The 17,399-nt window shown below is 36.5% G+C and overlaps 2 non-coding genes across 2 annotated transcripts; one reads left to right on the top strand and one right to left on the bottom strand.

The window, feature by feature from the left end:
- Nucleotides 1-7,749: 7,749 nt before the first annotated feature.
- Nucleotides 7,750-7,870, bottom strand: LOC111628433. Its single transcript, XR_002757175.1, has one exon. It is a non-coding gene; the product is annotated as a U5 spliceosomal RNA (small nuclear RNA).
- Nucleotides 7,871-16,787: 8,917 nt separating this feature from the next.
- LOC111628434 lies at nucleotides 16,788-16,911 on the top strand. The gene has a single exon (XR_002757176.1). It is a non-coding gene; the product is annotated as a U5 spliceosomal RNA (small nuclear RNA).
- Nucleotides 16,912-17,399: the final 488 nt, after the last annotated feature.

Genomic DNA, 17,399 nt, shown 5'->3' with positions numbered 1-17,399 from the left:
TTGTATTAATTTTTCAAAGATGCGCTAGGTATTATTTTCAGGGAATGTCTTATTTTTCCATGAAGAAGAATTCACATTTATTGTTGAACAAAAAAATTTCCAAGTCTAACTTAAACGAGAGTGACATATCCGGTCTTGTCGACGTCGATAAAGTTTATTGAACGCCTCAACCGGTAAAACCGATCTGGCATCCGGTACGACTACTCCTATACAGCACCCCTATTGGATGGGAGAAAAGTCCCCCAGCCCAAGTGCCAAGCAAGTAGAGACCATTCACAAAAATAGCCTTCATCGCCCGATCCAAAGACTGGGCTAGGCCATTGATTGCCTTACAATCAGGCCTCAGCAGTGAACTTACGAAGTTCTCGTGCTGGAATGGACTTCCCACTCTCGCTTCAACTTAACCTTCTCATAGCGTCGACATCGGGCTCGATGACAAATTAGTGCTTACTGAATCGTAGCACTATGCAAATGTGATGGGGCGAGATTCCCGGCCGACCAATTAGCGATCACCAGCCGTAACGTTATGCAAATCTGTGATTCGCAAGCTATAGTCTTATGCAAATCATGCCGTGTGGCGTGATTGTCTGCTGACCAATCAGTGGCTGTACTTTCAAAAAGCCAACGGTCACTTTCAACCATCTGTCGATGACCGTTACCACTAAAAAAAATTTGCTAGGTCTTAGGCTGCGTACACACTAGGCGTTTTTAAACGCGCGTTTTAAAGAACCAAGAGTTGTACGTAAGCGTACACACTCAAACGCGCGCTTTTGGCCAAGCACGCGTTTATAGATTTTTGTTAAAACACGCGTTTATAGATTTTTGTTAAAACACGCGTTTTGCGGGCGTCAGCCGAGCGCTTTGAGATATATGTGCTGCCATGTTACTGTACATTCTATCGCGCGTTTTGCGGGCGTCAGCCGAGCGCTTTTAGATATATGTGCTGAAATGGAGAACGATCATTTCGATACTGATCTATTTATTGATGAAATCTAAGAGAGACCAACCATCGCCAAAGGATTTTATAGATACAGTAGAGCGTCGATTTTCCAAATCAATTGGAGACTCGGGTTGTCCGGATAACTGATTTACGTACGAAAAAATAGTTTAACGTGTCCGATGTCGAAATTTTTCTCCGTTGCGTGTCGCTTCGCGTTGAATTTTCGTCGATGTTAAGCCTAACAAAGACTATTGTTATCAAAAACGTAAAATATTTGAGTAGCCCAAGACATAGCCAAAGATTACAGCGCCACAGCACTGGCGAAAATTTAAATTTGCCGACTGGAATTCTTTCGGATGATTGACTTTCGGAAAATCGACGCTCTACTGTATTTTAAAAGAATTAAAAAACCTGGGTTTATTTTGTCTTAGTTTTGGATACAATGTCGCAAACATTCCATGTCAGTCTATCTCGTAATATTGGGTGCACCCAAAATTCTCTTTGCCTCTGCCATCGTCTTTTATAGCGACGATGGAGGAGGCACACACAATCAATTACTTTCACGTCCATTTCCAAACTGAGCCAGTGCTAACGCCGAACTAACGCCGAACTAACGCTCGTCGAACGCCGAGCTAACGCGCGTTTAAAAACGCCTAGTGTGTACGCAGCCTTACTTTCAGGGGAGGTGTTATATTTCGCAATTCAGCAAAACCTGTGCTAGGTTTTATTTTCGGGGAAACACGATATATAAAGCTGAAAAACCGGATTCTTCCTGTCACTGTAGGACAAAAACAGCCACTAGGGGCACCTCTAGCAATCATTTAAATTAACAATAAATTCAGTATATTATTATTTCATGCAGTTTGTTTGCGTTTTCGGCTACGTTTTAGTAGGGTACACCATAAAAAATTCAGAATATTATTATTTTTATTTGCAATAGGAATTTATTATTTAAACCGTGGAATGACACCGCTGCTGCTAGAACGCCCACTAGGGGGTGTCCCGGGCACCCAATGCAGAGGTATTCCTCAAGGCCTCTCCGTTCTTTTTGCCCTCTTCATATGATATTTTTAAACTCGAAAACGAACACGCACTAATCTACGACTATTCCGACGACATTACTGTCATCATTCACGAGAACAACCCTTTCAATCTACGCCACAGCACTGCCCATTTCATCCACTCCCTTGAGAATTGGGCCAGCATCAACGATGTCAGGGGCAGAACATCCTCGAAGTTAACAAACTGAAAATGCTCGGCATTTTTATCACAGCTAACCTTTCATGGATTACACACGTTCAATACATCCACAACAAATGAAGGAAACTTCTCAACATTTTCTGCAACAAAAACACAGGCGGCCACCCTACTAACCTCTGCATTGCTAACAGCACCATTGGTAGTATCATTATATACACCATCCCTAGTATAGCTACCCCGGATGGCCGAGCGGTCAAGGTGGCAGCCTACCACTTTGGGGGACCTGGGATCCCCCGGAATTTTTCGGGGGTGGTCCGTTCGGATATGTCGGGCCCCCTCCCTCCCCACCAGGTCGCCCTTGTGGGCCTGGCCGAACCCATAATGGGCCTGCTATAAGAGGCCCTCTTAGTGCCACAGGGCGGAGTAAAAAAAAAAGTATAGCTACCCTTATCAAGACACAGCTCCACACCTTAGAGGCTATTCAAACCCAATATATCAAACTCAACCTTGGTCTCCCCATCTCTACCAACATCGTTAGACTCCGCGCCGCAAACAAACCCTCTCTCGATCGCCTCTTCCACAAATGCATCATTAAACAATACTGCACTTACATCAAGAAAGCTACCACTGACTACCTCTTCCATTTCATTATTCAGAACATCCACAACAATACAGGCGCCTCCCTTGTTAAGATTCTGTTCATTCACTTCACCCGCTCCTAGCTTCTCCTGCACAACGTTCAATCATCCAATCGTCCATCAAAGTCATTTGGCATCACCAACGCCTCCAACCACAACATCCATCCCGATGACCTTGCCTTCCAAAATTCAAATCTCCCCAACACATTCATCCAACAAACCTTCAAGGAATGGGAAGCCCGCCAAAATATCAACACCATCGTTGCCACAGACGGGTCGAAAACCACCAACACCGTGACAGCGGCCTTTGTTGACCCAAAAAACATCATCACGGCCCACTTCTCTCTCCATCCGGAGACAATGATTTTCACTGCAGAAGGATATGCAATCCTTCAAGTCACCCATAAAAAGTCAGATGCTATCATTTGCACAGACTCGAAATCGGTTCTCAAGGCTCTCCACGCTCAACATGATAAGTCCCCCATCTTAATCCAAATCATTAACACCATTTAATTATGAAAATGAATAGAAATGTTAAACCATGTGTTAATACAGGATAGATTTAAATTGTTACAAAAAAAGAGATTTAGGTTTTAGGGTGGCTTTGGAGTTTATTAAGATTAGGCCCATGTCTTTTTATTTATTTATTAATATTAGGTGAATTATTGTAGTTTGCAGTGAGAAAAGAGTTATGATATTTGTTATTCACAATTTATATTGTATTTATTAATGACCAGTAATCAAAATAGAGATGGTGCAGAGGTAAGTGTCCACCCAGTCATGTTAGGAGAGTAACTGTCTCTTTTTTATAAACAAGTTACATAATAAATAACACAACATTAATTTATTTTACATAAAATAACTTATTAATATTAGTTATAAGAACAAAACATTTAAATATTGGAAAAACTAACACGTTGACTCAGCCAAATTCATGTCAGCTCTCTCCCAGCGCCTTTAAGGCGAAAATAATTTAAAGAAATATCCTTAGATTTGTCAAAATATACGTTTTACTCTTTGTCAAGTAAAATAAGCAATTTTCCAAAATGTAAGGAGAAATTCCTGGAGCCGCCAAAGCACGCTATAACGCGACTCGACAGATTCTGCCCGTAAAACAGTTATTCTTTCTACTTTTTGATTAGGAAATCATCCCATGTAAAGCGGAATTTCAAAAATTGCCTATAGTCTCATTGTAATGTTCCCCTCCAAGGTAATCTTTAGTAAAGGTTTATTAAAGTTTGTAAAAATTACATCAAAGCCAAGGACCTATATAAACACAATACATCATAACTTACATTTATACTTTTTCCCTCAATAATTGCTATGGTATACATAGCTTGAACCTTAACAAACATTAAACAAGTCTACATTACAAGACACAAAGTGACATATTCTCTATTCTAGAGTTCATGGTAACCAAGCGGTTAAGGTGAGTACACATAAGTAACTCATTTTTATAATTGAGTGCACAGTTGCCATTCAATATATTTTACAATTGTATTAAGACTCGCCAATGTACAGGCACATTTGCATTACATAAGGTCTACCATACGTTATCTTAAGTTTGTTACATCAAGTCTAATCTGCTATTTTCATACACCTAACATAGTACAATTTTTGTTATTAATAGGTTACATAACATTTAGCAATGTTTTGTTCGCATCGCTATATGATATTAAAAGTAGGTCAATAGCATGACTACCACTCATCATTAAACAGTATTTCATTGTTTACAATTTTAAGTATACATTCAGAGCCATTGTACAGCTTATTAATTTTGTCGTGTGTTATCATTTCCATATCACTTTTGATTTTGAGTTTCGCTTCATGTTTTATCTGAAGGATAGTTCAGGTCGCATTGTAGTTTTGATGATCATACATTAATTTGCACCTGTTCTTCCAAATACTTGTCTTTGCTAGCGCAATAAACCAGTACATTGATCATAATTGAAACTTGTAATGATGTTTCGAGGTCCTTTAAATTCCATATTTTCGATCCTCCCATATCGACGTCATTTCTCATTGTTTTTCTGCTTAGCGGCTCAAATTTACTGTTCCAAACATAATTGTATACAGGTTTTTCCAATTTTTTGACGTCTTCTAGGTTAATTAATTAATGGTCGAAATATAAAGGGTGTAAATAATACGGGATATTATAACTTTATTTACAATAATCGCCCTTTCCGTTAGATACAGCCAGTTTGCCAGTATGCAATTGCTTCTAGAATTTTGTTTTTCATTTTTTCTACGTTTTTATTTTTATTGTCCTTTCCCATCCAGACACCGAGAACCTTTATACTTTCAGCTTTTTTTATATCAAATTGCCGGCAGTCTATGCTCCCAATCACATCCATGATTTTGGACTTGTTTACATTGATCTTTATTCCAGTGAGGCGACTGAAGTCGTTAATTTTTATTAGAATTTTTTCTAGACTATATCTATTGACAATTAGAAAATTGATGTCATCAGCATGACACGCAAATTTCATTTTTTCTTTAATGCCGGGAACATGGATGGCTTCAATCCTGCTCTCCAACTTTATGCTGCTTAGTAGCACCTCTAAGTAGATGGTAAATAGGATCATAGAGCTTGGGCAGCCCTGTCTGACCCTTGCATCACAAATTATTTCATCAGAGTTTTCGCTCTCAATGTGTATAAAGGTACGCGGTGTTATATAAAGCTTTTGTATCATTTCTAACTCAACTTTATTTAAGCCGAATTTATCAAGAAACTTCCAGAGTATTTTCCGATTGACTGTATCAAACGCTTTGCTGACGTCGATTGAGAGGATGGATAGTGGACTATTCCTTTCCGGATGTAGGTCTTGAATCACCTTAAGAAACGTGATATTGTTTTGGATGGTTCGCTCCTTTATCCCCGAGCTTTGTGTATTGGTCACATGGTCCTTGAATAAGCTTTCGAGTCTTTCAGAGATGATTATACTATAAATTTTATAGTCGATGTTAAGTAAGGTGATCGGTCTAAAATCACCTAGACCTTTCTTCTCGCTTTTCTTTTTGTTTATGAGGATCATTTTTCCTATTCCGAAGGACCCATCAAAGACACGAGTGTTGTATAAGTTGTACAAGATATCAATTAGCCATTCGCTAAAAAACCTACAGAATTCAGCACTGAGATCATCCTCACCTGGTGCTCTCCTTGTGTGAAGTGCCTGAATCGCGTCTCTGATTTCTTCTTTAGTGATTTCTTTATTAATAATATTTTCATCGTTTTTCTTGACCGGTTGAAGATTTTTTACTACCTCTTCCCAGACAGAGTCATCAGAACCCGGATCACTGAATAATCGAGTGTAGAAGTTTTGAAAGTTACTTAAGATTTCTTTGTTCTCCTTGATTTCTTTTTGTTGTCTACTACAATCTTGTCAATTTTTATGCTTTCTTTCATCTTATTTCTCTTTTCGAAGATAGCTTTTTCAGCCTCACGTTTGATGTTGTATTTGTTCATCTTATATCTAATATAGTTTTCCTTATTTTTCTTGCTTTGTCTTCTTTGTTTTCTATAATATAATTCGTTAACTCTCTCTGTAGTTTTTTTTAATTTTGTTGAATCTGTTCTTTCTTATTCTCTCCCAACCTTTTTGTAATATTTCTCTGCACTTATTCTTTGTTTCAATCCATTCCTCTCGGGTGATGTAATCTTTTCCTTTCTCTAGTACCTCTTCAGTATTTTCTACAAAAAAGCCATCATCGAGTGATTTTGATTTTATTTTTCCGTTTATGGTTTTTCTTGATCTCTATTTCTAATTCGACCATTTTGTGACCCGAGACCCTCCTTTGGTCCTCGTTTAGCCAGTATTTGCTGATATTTTTCCCATATTTTTTGAAATATATATGCGATCCAGACGCTCCAATATCCCTCTTCTTTCCCACGTAAATACTGGGGAGTCAGGGTGGATAGTGCGATAGGCGTCAATTAGACTACAGTCATCCACGATTTTGCTTAAAACTATGTGCGATCCATCGCATTGCAATGGCCCATTTTTATCATGGGATTTAACACGCAATTAAGGTCTCCACCCAAGATAATGTCTCTACCACCTATTAAAAATTTCGCGAGATCTTTAAAGAACACTTTTCTATCCGACAAATCAGGAGGGATATTAATTATTCTTGTCTACCTTCACTTATCTGAATGTCCATAGCAAGTGCTCTTCCTTCAGAGTCTGTCTCGAAGTCGTCCACTTTGATTCTTTTGTCGATCATGGTGATGACTCCTGTACTTCTCGTCGCGAAGGAAGTCTATATATCGTAGTGTACAAATAGTTTCCTTAGGTTCCTTAGGTCGTAGAAGTTCCACGTTTTGGTGTCTTGCAGCATCAACACATCAACTTTGTTAGTCATGAGCAGATTCATAATGTAAAACTGTTTTGTCTCACTTCTAAAAAACCAGTTATGTTCATTGTTCTTAGGTTAATTTTATTCATGTCCTTGAATGTTAATTCTTTAATATTGATTGTAGCTTTTTACATTTCCTTGTTTTCTTCTGTACTGTTTTATTTATCACCTTCCCTGCTTCCCCGATTGTTTCTACCTCTGTGATATTGGCATCCATGCTTATGGATAACTGTTTTCTCTAGATCTAGTCATTCCCTTCTCTTCCTCACTTTTTTCTTCATTCTCAGAGTTATTTCTGGTTTTGGCTGTTTTTTCATTCTTTTCTGATATTTCCTGTATTTCTGCTTCTTGTACTTTCATTGTGTCTTGTTGTTCTAATTCATGGCAGGGTTGAAAAAAAGCTCTCTCACAGCGCCTGTAAGGCGAAAAGAATTTAAAGAAATATCCTTAGATTTGTCAAAATATACGTTTTACTCTTTGCCAAGGAAAATAAGCAATTCTCCAAAATGTAAGGAGAAATTCGTAGAGTCACCAAAGCACACTATAACGCGACTCGACAGATGACAGATTCTGCCCATAAAACATTTATTCGGTCTACTTTTTGATTAGGAAATCATCCCGCGTAAAGCGGGATTTCAAAAATTGCCTATAGGCTCATTGTAATGTTCCCCTCCACGGTAATCTTTAGTAAAAGGCGAAAGATTAGCACGCATATAATGAAGGGAAACCTGAGCTCGAATTCCCGTTTCTTGCCCAAGGAGACTACTTCGGACGGGTGCTTTCGTCTCTCTGGTGTCCTTGTACTTACGTTTCTTTCTTCGCGAAAGTTTTAAACCATTTCTCAAATCGTTGTGTCATTCCAAATAATCCGTCGAAAATTTCGAATATTTCTTAGAGACGTCAAACGATAGGTATTTTAACTATTTTTTCTCGGCGTTAAATAGGAATATCTTACTAACTTCTCCACAGATGGCGCTAGTCGTCTATTAAACGGAACTGCGGCCGGCGAAGGACGGTCCGTCGTTATATTTGTAACGCTTTTGTATTTTATTCGAAAACCAGCGGTTGAGCCCGGCGTTGCTCGGGCAAAAAACAACAAAGATTAAGATTACGTATTAGATTATTTCGTACTTCCAATCCTTCTTGCTTGCTTGCCGCCCTCTGGCGACGAAGTTAGGCGTCAGCTACGTTGGCTACTTTGCCCCGTGTAGTAGTTTTTCGGGTATGTAAGTGGAGAAACAGATGGCGATCTCGAGTTGAAGAACTTGAAAGGTCTAGAAGAAACGTTTGACAAAATCAATACAATTGTCGAGGAATTGTAGGAGAATGCACAAGAGGGTGTGGAGTTGTTGGTGGTTCAGGACTCTGTGAATGAGCTACATCGAAAATAAGTGGATGAATTAACTGTTTGTCGATCGTTGACAGATAAAATGAGAGATGGATGAGAAACAAGTTAGATTGATTTAGTAGTTGTAGGTATTTTTGTATTCATTAGAAAAGGTCGATAAGTATTGGAGGCAAACGTCTGCCGGGTTTAATTGAAGGCAGTCGCTGATATTCAGTAGATGATTTTTTGTAAGACTGTTATTGGAGAGGATTTTTCCCCTGATGATGTCGAATTTTGAAAATACAAACAATTAATATATCAGGTCTTAGAAGTAAGAAAAAGCAGGCAGTGTTGTTAAATGAAATAATGAGAGAAAATACAGATATATTGGCTATACAAGAAACGAACATTAGAGATTTTACAGAATTAAGAAGTTTAAGAGAGAAATTTTTAGAGGCTATAACATTTACGCATCATTTGCAATTCGGCAGTGTACAGGTGTTGTTTTGATGTGTAAGAATAATATTAAAAGTCAGAACTTTGTTACTGATAGTCAAGGCAGAATTATAATGGTAGATTTTAAGATAAATAATAAAGGTTATAGAATTATAAATGTTTAAATGTGAAGGCGGTGTAAGACAGGGATGTGGGCATCCATGATTTTATTTGTGATATTTCTAAGTCTGCTTACAAATAGGGTGATGGAGGAACCATTGGTCGAATCGGTATATTATCCAGTAATAGATGTAAAAATAAAATATATAGGACATGCAGATGACATAAATTTTATAATTAGTAACAAAATATCATATGAGAAAGTAATACAAATAATTGGTAAATATTGCTTAATGACTGGAATGAAGATAAATAAACAGAAGAGTAAAGTTTGTAATGTGGTGGGAGAGATTATTAAAGATTCTGATGACATACCAATAGTTAAAAGTTTAAACATTTTAGGAATAGTTTTTGGTGAAAATGCAAGAAGATAGAATGAAACATAATATTAAAGAAGTGAGAGAACAACCGAAACTAAGATGGTTGTATTTGCCAGAAAGAGCAATGATAGCAAAAAGGTGATAATAGCAAAGATTATTTATTTTCTTTATTCAATTGACATGACAATAACACAAATGAAGGAACTGGATAGAGAAATATATAAATATATATGGAATAGAGAGTTTGAACTGTTCACTAGGAAAATAATGAGAAATCAAACAGAAAATGGAGGATGGGAAATTGGACACTGCATGATTTTGCAATAGCCCTTCATGATAAAGAGTAATAGAAGACAGAAAATGGAGAGAAATACTGAATCAAATAGCGGAAGACGAATCAGAACTATTGACGCTGGAAAGCATAGTTAGGCCATCAAGATATTGGATTATACATAAAGAACACTTAGGTAATCAAAGGAGTGATGATAATATAAATTGGAAAATGGTTTGGAATAACCTGGAGAAATTGCCAGCGGATTGGCACAAAACTGCTTGGAGGCTGATCATGAGTATAACAATAACGAAGAGTTTCATGGCAAGATTGCATTAGAGGAAAGAGAATAAATGTGATGCATGTGAGGAAGTGGAGCATGATGTATGCATGTTTTATAAATGCCAACCAGCGAGAATAGTGTGGGAATGAATGGTGAAATTATGGCACACAAACATAGCGTGGAGGAATGTAAGACTACAGATAGATTGTAAAGTGAGGCATAAAACATACATGCTCAATTGGATGATAGTGCTATGTAAGAGGGCATTGTGGAAGCATAGATGTGAGCAACTGTACGATAAGAAAACATTAAGTTCTATGTTGGTCATAACAAAGATAAAGGGCTTGAGTGAATTGAAATTGAGAACAGATATGGAGACAATGACAGGAAGTGAAATTTTGGCCTGTTATGCTGGAATAGAAGGAAAAATATGGAAAAGGAAATGAATATAGGATATTAAAATAAGACTGACAATTGAGTGACGTTTTAATTTCAAGTTTTAATGTTTAATGACCGATGGTTTTGATTATTTAATTTTAACTTGTAACGGTTTTTTTTGTGATTGGTTGTCAACTTTTGTAAAGTTATGGTTGTTCCAAGATGTATTGATGATTAATTGATAAGTTGTATATTTTTCATAGTTTAATGGTTGTCGATTTTGATTAGCATTGTCTAATCTTAATAGTAAAGGTTTTGTTGTGCATGTCAGCTATGCAACATTTTTGTGTTAATTTTATTGATATTTTTATAAAGAATTGTAAATGATTGAAAGTACCATTTTGTTAATAGCCTATTGATTGCTGAGTTGGCATATGTATCTTAAATTTTTGAGTTAATAACAGTTATGTAACTTTTTGTGTTGATGTCATTGTAATTTCTTAATTTATTATAAATGGTTTTTAGATTTGTAAAGTTTTGAATATGTTAAAATCAACTGATATTGTTTAATGTTAAAAGATTATTGATTATTGGGTTGATATGTTGTATTACAAAGTTTAAATGTAATGTTATGGATAGACATAGTGCTCGTGAAGGATTTGTCATGAGCATACTTCCATAGACCTAATAAACTTTATCTATTTTGCCTTTTACTAAAGATTACCGTGGAGGGGACTATTCTTAATACATCACAGCTTTTTGGCTGGGACCGGGTGTCTTTGTTTGTGGTTGTACTGAGACCATCTACATTGTTGAAACTTTTATATACAGCTATTGTTGAGTTTTTTTTGCTGACTGTTTCTTTACTAAGTGGAAGCTGGCGTAGTGCTGGATGGAGCCATGGACCGATGTGGACTGAGCCATACAGAGGTTTCTGGGACTGTAGCTGACCAGAGATGACACAAGAGTTGGAAGACGACTCTTATTTGTCGTCTGGTGATTCAGAGAGAGAAGAAGAGGAAGAAGTTGGTTTTGGTGAAGAAAGTATAGAGGAGTCGCCTGAGATAGAAAAACTTGGTGAATATAGGAAAATTAAGTCGGTAAGAATTCGAGTGGAGAAGATTGAGGTGAGACACTTGGTTCATGCGATTAGCTTGAAGTTAGAAATCACTGGTGTGGTGGAGCAGGTGTGTTTTCAGCCTGGCAATGTGGTAGAAATTGGGTTGTCATCAGTAGAAGCTAAGGAGAAATTGGTTGGAGAAGAAATAATAATAAATGAAGTGTTACTTGATAGACAGTGTTGAAGTGGAATTATTAAGTGTAGCTTTGAAATATGTGCCATTGAAATTTGATGATTTTTTGATAAAGGTCTGAAGGTTGAGGATCTGCCTTTGGTTGAGGCATATCCTCAACCTTCAGACCAAGCTTATCTGGACCTGGCTCACAAAGGCATACCCATCAACGAACAAGCTGACAAACTCGCCAAAACCAATCCTCTCAACTCAAACATCACCCACTATATTACTCCCGAAGACCTCAACACACTCATCAAGTCCGACAACGAGAAACATATGAACAACAGCTGGAACACTTACCCAAAAACTATCTCTACCCTTGGTTTTCTAACACATCAGATATTTCTTTTCCTGACATCACTGACTGCCGCATCAATGTCCTCATCAACTGTGCAAGAACCAACTCTCTGCTTACGAACCACTTTCTTTATACTTGCAACATTTGCACCACTGACCAGTGAAAATACTGTCCAAACAAAACAGACACAACCATACATTGCTTCAATGAGTGTTCAAAATTCGACATCATCAGGGGAAAAATCCTCTCCAATAACAGTCTTACAAAAAATCATCTACTGAATATCAGTGACTGCCTTCAATTAAACCCGACAGACGTTTGCTTATCGACCTTTTTTAATGAATACAAAAATACCTACAACTATTAAATCAATCTAACTTGTTTCTCATCCATTTCTCATTTTATCTGCCAATGGTAGACAAACAGTTAATTCATCCACTTATTTTCGATGTTGCTCATTTACAGAGTCCTGAACCGACGACTCCACACCCCCTTGTGCATTCTCCTATAATCCCTCGACATTTTGTACTCATTTTGTCAAACGTTTCTTCTAGACCTTTCAAGTTCTTCAACTCGAGATTGCCATCTGTTTTTCCACTCACATACCAGGGGGTGCTCATTTTGTGTATGTAGTAGGTTTCTCTTTTAATCGTTGTGCACATGACGTCACCGTCAAGAAACACATGAGCTTTCGACATACTGTGGTGATCTTTGTTCGTTTACATTTGAAATTAAGTTTTGATTGGTGTTTGGAATACAAGTATAAGGTGAAATTTAATATTTTCAAAGTATCTGTCTGTTAAATAGTAGTGTATTGACGTGTGAATTTTTTAGTTAGTGTTCACTGATCAAGTTGAATAATGCCAAACTGTTGCGTGGCAGTGTGTGAAAAGACTAAAGGAAGTAATGTAATTTATCATTCTTTCCCAAAGCATCCTACTCTTAGAAGTAAGTGGATTCATGCCTGCAAACGAGAGGACAAAGTCAATGTTGAAAATGCAACAGTTTGCATTTTCACTTCCTTAAAGACAACTATGAGAGAGATCTAAAAGCAGAACTCTTAAATATACCTTCCAGGAGACGCTTAAAGCCTGATACTGTGCCATCTTTAAATCTGGCTCCTGTTAGATCTTCGGATGTCCCATGTACATCAGAGATAGTAGAGCAAATGCATGACAGAACAATAAGATATAAACAGCGAGAGAATCAGAAATGTGCACTGAACAGACTGTCCCATCTTTCACCAAAAAAGAATAAAATTGACATAGGTACTGAAACTGAACCTGTAAATGACCTTCTCTGGAAGTGAAATTAACAAAAAAACTGGATTTAGCAAATGCTAAAATTGATCACTTGAAGAGGGAAATATTTACCCTGAAAAGAAAAAATAATTTATTACAGTTGGCTCTTACTGAGAATAACCAAAAATTAAAATTATTAGAAAGTAAAAAACATGAAGTGAATGAGAGAAAGAAAATAAATAATATTTTGAAAAAAATATTTACCAAAACACAAATAGATTGTCTTATAACACAAAAAATGAAGCCAAATTGGACAAAAGAAGATATAGCAAAAGCACTGACCTTACGTTCTTTGTCTAGGAAGTGTTATGTGTATATGAGAAAAAGCCTTAGAATCCCTTTACCTACACTTTCTACTTTAAGGAGATGGGTTTCTTCATCTTTTCATTGCTATCCAGGAGTACTGCATGATGTTTTGCAAATAATAAAGATGAAATCTGAAAGTCTCACAGCTATAGAATCTCTCTGCATTCTGAGCTTTGATGAAATGAATGTTGACTCCAGACTCTGTTATGACCAAGAGATAGACAAAGTTTTTGGACCTCACAGTCAGGTGCAGGTAGTAATGACTCGTGCTCTGTGTGGGAATTGGAAATAGCCTGTTTATTATGACTTTGATACCACTATGACAGGTGAATTATTGAAAGAAATAATAACTAAAGTTTAGAGTGCAGGTTTTATAGTTGTTGGTGTTGTGTGTGATCGAGATGAGGAAAAAATTCAAAGGTATGGAACTATCTCAAAGTTGACCATGAAAATATGCTTTCAAAATCCTACCCATCCTGGAAAGCACATATGGGTCTATTCAGATGTGCCACATTTGATTAAACTTTTGAAGAATCATGTATTAGATGAAGGCATTATCTTACCAGGAGGAAAACATGTGAATAAAGATGTTTTTCTAAAAATATTATCCTTAGATAATGGGGAAATAAAGCTATGTCCAAAGCTGACACAAGCTCGATGTGCGAGAAAGAGAACATCAAAAAGTTAATCTTGCTTGTCAGTTATTTTCTAATCATGTCGCTCAAGCAATATCTTTCCTTCTACCTGATGACCAGGAAATTTCTGATTTTGTAAAACTTGTTAATGATACTTTTGACATTCTCAATTCAAGAATCCCTAAAATTGATGATCGTCCAATTGCTAGTGCATTTAGAATGCATACAGAAGGCCAAGAACAAGTACTTCGCAAATTTTATTCTATTTCTAAGAATACGAGTTTGGGAAAAAGAACACATTTATTACCATTTCAGAAAGATTTCCTTATGTCTATTCATTCACTCCTCTGCTGCTATACAGACCTTGGTAAAAATTACAATATTAAGTACTGTACATTTTAACTGCAAGATTTAATCAAGACTGTTTAGAAAATTTTTTATCTCAGATTCGTGCATTAGGAAGAACGTGTGACCACCCTCTCCCTGTTGAATTTAAGAATTGTTTACATCTTATTATGAGTAGAAATGTTACTGACATTACATTAATTAAGCTTTTCATGTCCAGTAGCAGTTGACAAAGATGTTGATGAATATCTTACATCACATCTTTTCACTGGATTAATTCCTAGTATGGAAGAAACACTTCAGATGATTGACAGAGACGCAGAGGTGCAAGAAATGACTAGAAATTTCACCATCTCATCTGTCAGTACCTACAGCTGAACAGGGACTGCGCTACTTAGCTGGTTATATTGCTCATCGTTGCAAGCAAATTAATATTTCTCTTGGTCATAATAGTGAAGAAATGAAACTCTCTTCACCTCAATTGAACAATGACTGGATAGAAAAGTTGTCACGAGGTGACTTGATAATGCCAACAGATAGCTGGCTGAACATTGTAAAGCAAATGGAAGTAACATTTTCACTGTTTATTGGAGACAATATTTCTAAAGTGAGCAATGTCGTTAAGGGCCTCTGTGAAATTTTATCAAAGAAGGTTCCACATTTGCATCCCCAAGTAAATAAAACTGTATGTTAGAACAAGACTTTTTATAAGGATACATTATATGAATGCAGAAAGCAAAATCCAAAGTTCTGCTGAACAACACCAAAAAAAAGGCAAGAAAGTGGCAAGCTTCATATGCTTGCACATCCAGACATTAAAAAATTTATAATTATATATATATATGTATATAGCTCTCTTGATGCAATGTTTTGCTTAAACCAGTATAAATATACACATTATTTAATATCTAGCTCTACAGCTAGATCTATTGTAATACCTACATTAATTTTGTATTGAATAAAAAAGCAATAATGTATTTTGTTACTTGTGAAGCATTAGTATTATTTTTTTTAAACTTTAGTTTTGTATAAGCATATTTATAACAAAAAAAAAATTTTTCTAAAAATCTTTACATGAAAGTTCAGAATTTTCTTCTTTACTCGGGAAATATCATGGAAAAACATTTACTTTTTATTGTTTCATGTTTATTTGCCTGAGGAGCAGCCATAAGGTAAAGTAACGATTTAATTTAATTGCTTGTAGAATACTTTTTCTCTAATTGGTTTTGTCATACGAGTGAATTGCGGTGTGTTATTTAGAATAAGTTTACAGGCGTAATTAAATTAATTAATTTTGAATGGCACCATATTAACAATCGTACATGTTTATTAACCGTTGTTTGAGTTTTGCGGTGCATTCGTTTCTCTAAGATTGCGTTTCTGACATAAACAGTACATGTTAGAGCATTAGTGAATAAAGTTTCTCGATGGTGACGTCATGCGCAGTGGCATTTTTCTCGTCAGAACGAGTTGCGCTTACCTTATCAAAGTACCTTGCTCACATACCCGAAAAACAACTACGCGGGGCGAAATATCCAACGTAGCTGGCGCCTAACTTCGTCGCCAGAGGGCGGCAAGCAAGCAAGAAGGATTGGAAGTACGAAATAATCTAATACGTAATCTTAATCTTTGTTGTTTTTTTGCCCGAACAACGTCGGGCTCAACCGCTGGTTTTCGAATAAAATACAAAAGCTTTACAAATATAACGACGGACCGTCCTTCGTCGGCCGCAGTTCCGTTTGATAGACGACTAGCGCCATCTGTGGAGGAGTTAGTAAAATATTCCTATTTAACGCCGAGAAAAAATAGTTAAAATACCTATCGTTTGACGTCTCTAAGAAATATTCGAAATTTCCGATGGATTATTTGGAATGACATAACGATTTGAGAAATGGTTTAAAAGTTTCGCGAAGAGAGAAACGTAACTATAACGACACCAGAGAGACGAAAGCACCCGTCCGAAGTAGTCTCATTGGGCAAGAAATTTGAATTATCTGTAACATGATCTATTTTATAAGGTAAATTCAAACTTTAAAACCACATGAACAGACTAATTTGCCTTGTTCAGGATGATTTGAATACCTATGCTTCTTACTCATATTTTCAATCTCATTAATATTTTTCATTGACTTATTTGTAAGTGGAATTTTGCTGTCGTAAAGCGTACTTTCCACAGAAGAAAGCAAGTCTTGAAATGATTTATCATTACGCATTTGAATTTCTGAAATGTTCACAAAACTCACAGAAATCTTTATCTTTGCAGAAGAAGATTCGAATTCGAGCTCAGGTTTCCCTTCATTATATGCGTGCTAATCTTTCGCCTTTTACTAAAGATTACCGTGGAGGGAAACATTACAATGAGCCTATAGGCAATTTTTGAAGCGGGATGATTTCCTAATCAAAAAGTAGACCGAATAACTGTTACAGATCAGGAACACACGTGCGTGAAATCTAGCATAAAACAAAAAGCGTAAAAATTGTTCTGAAATTTTGGCTATTTTCACTTGTGTAACTGAAAATAGAGTAGAGCATGTCTCTACTTTTTACGCCTAAATTTCTCCAATAAAGAGAAGTCTTTTCTATGACGTCAAAGTAGACACGTGGTTTTTATTCTAACAATGGCGGCAACTCTACAATTGTGACGATCTCGAAAAAACGAAAAATAAATGAAATAGAGGACTTTATTTAATCCGTTCGACCACATCAGTGTCATGTATAAAGGTACTGTATTTAAATAACGTTTATGGATGGCTATAGGTACAAAATTGTACAGTACAGCAGAAGCAAAGGTTTATATAAATGGTGAATTATCAGAAAGTATTAAATGTGAAAGAGGTGTAAGACAGGGATGTGTGGCATCCATGATTTTCTTTGTGATATTTCTAAGTCTG

Source organism: Centruroides sculpturatus, unplaced genomic scaffold (genome assembly GCF_000671375.1).
Source record: "Centruroides sculpturatus isolate CEXI.00-Female unplaced genomic scaffold, Cexi_2.0 scaffold557, whole genome shotgun sequence".
NCBI lineage: Eukaryota > Metazoa > Arthropoda > Arachnida > Scorpiones > Buthidae > Centruroides > Centruroides sculpturatus.
This window is presented reverse-complemented; position numbering and strand designations above follow the sequence as displayed.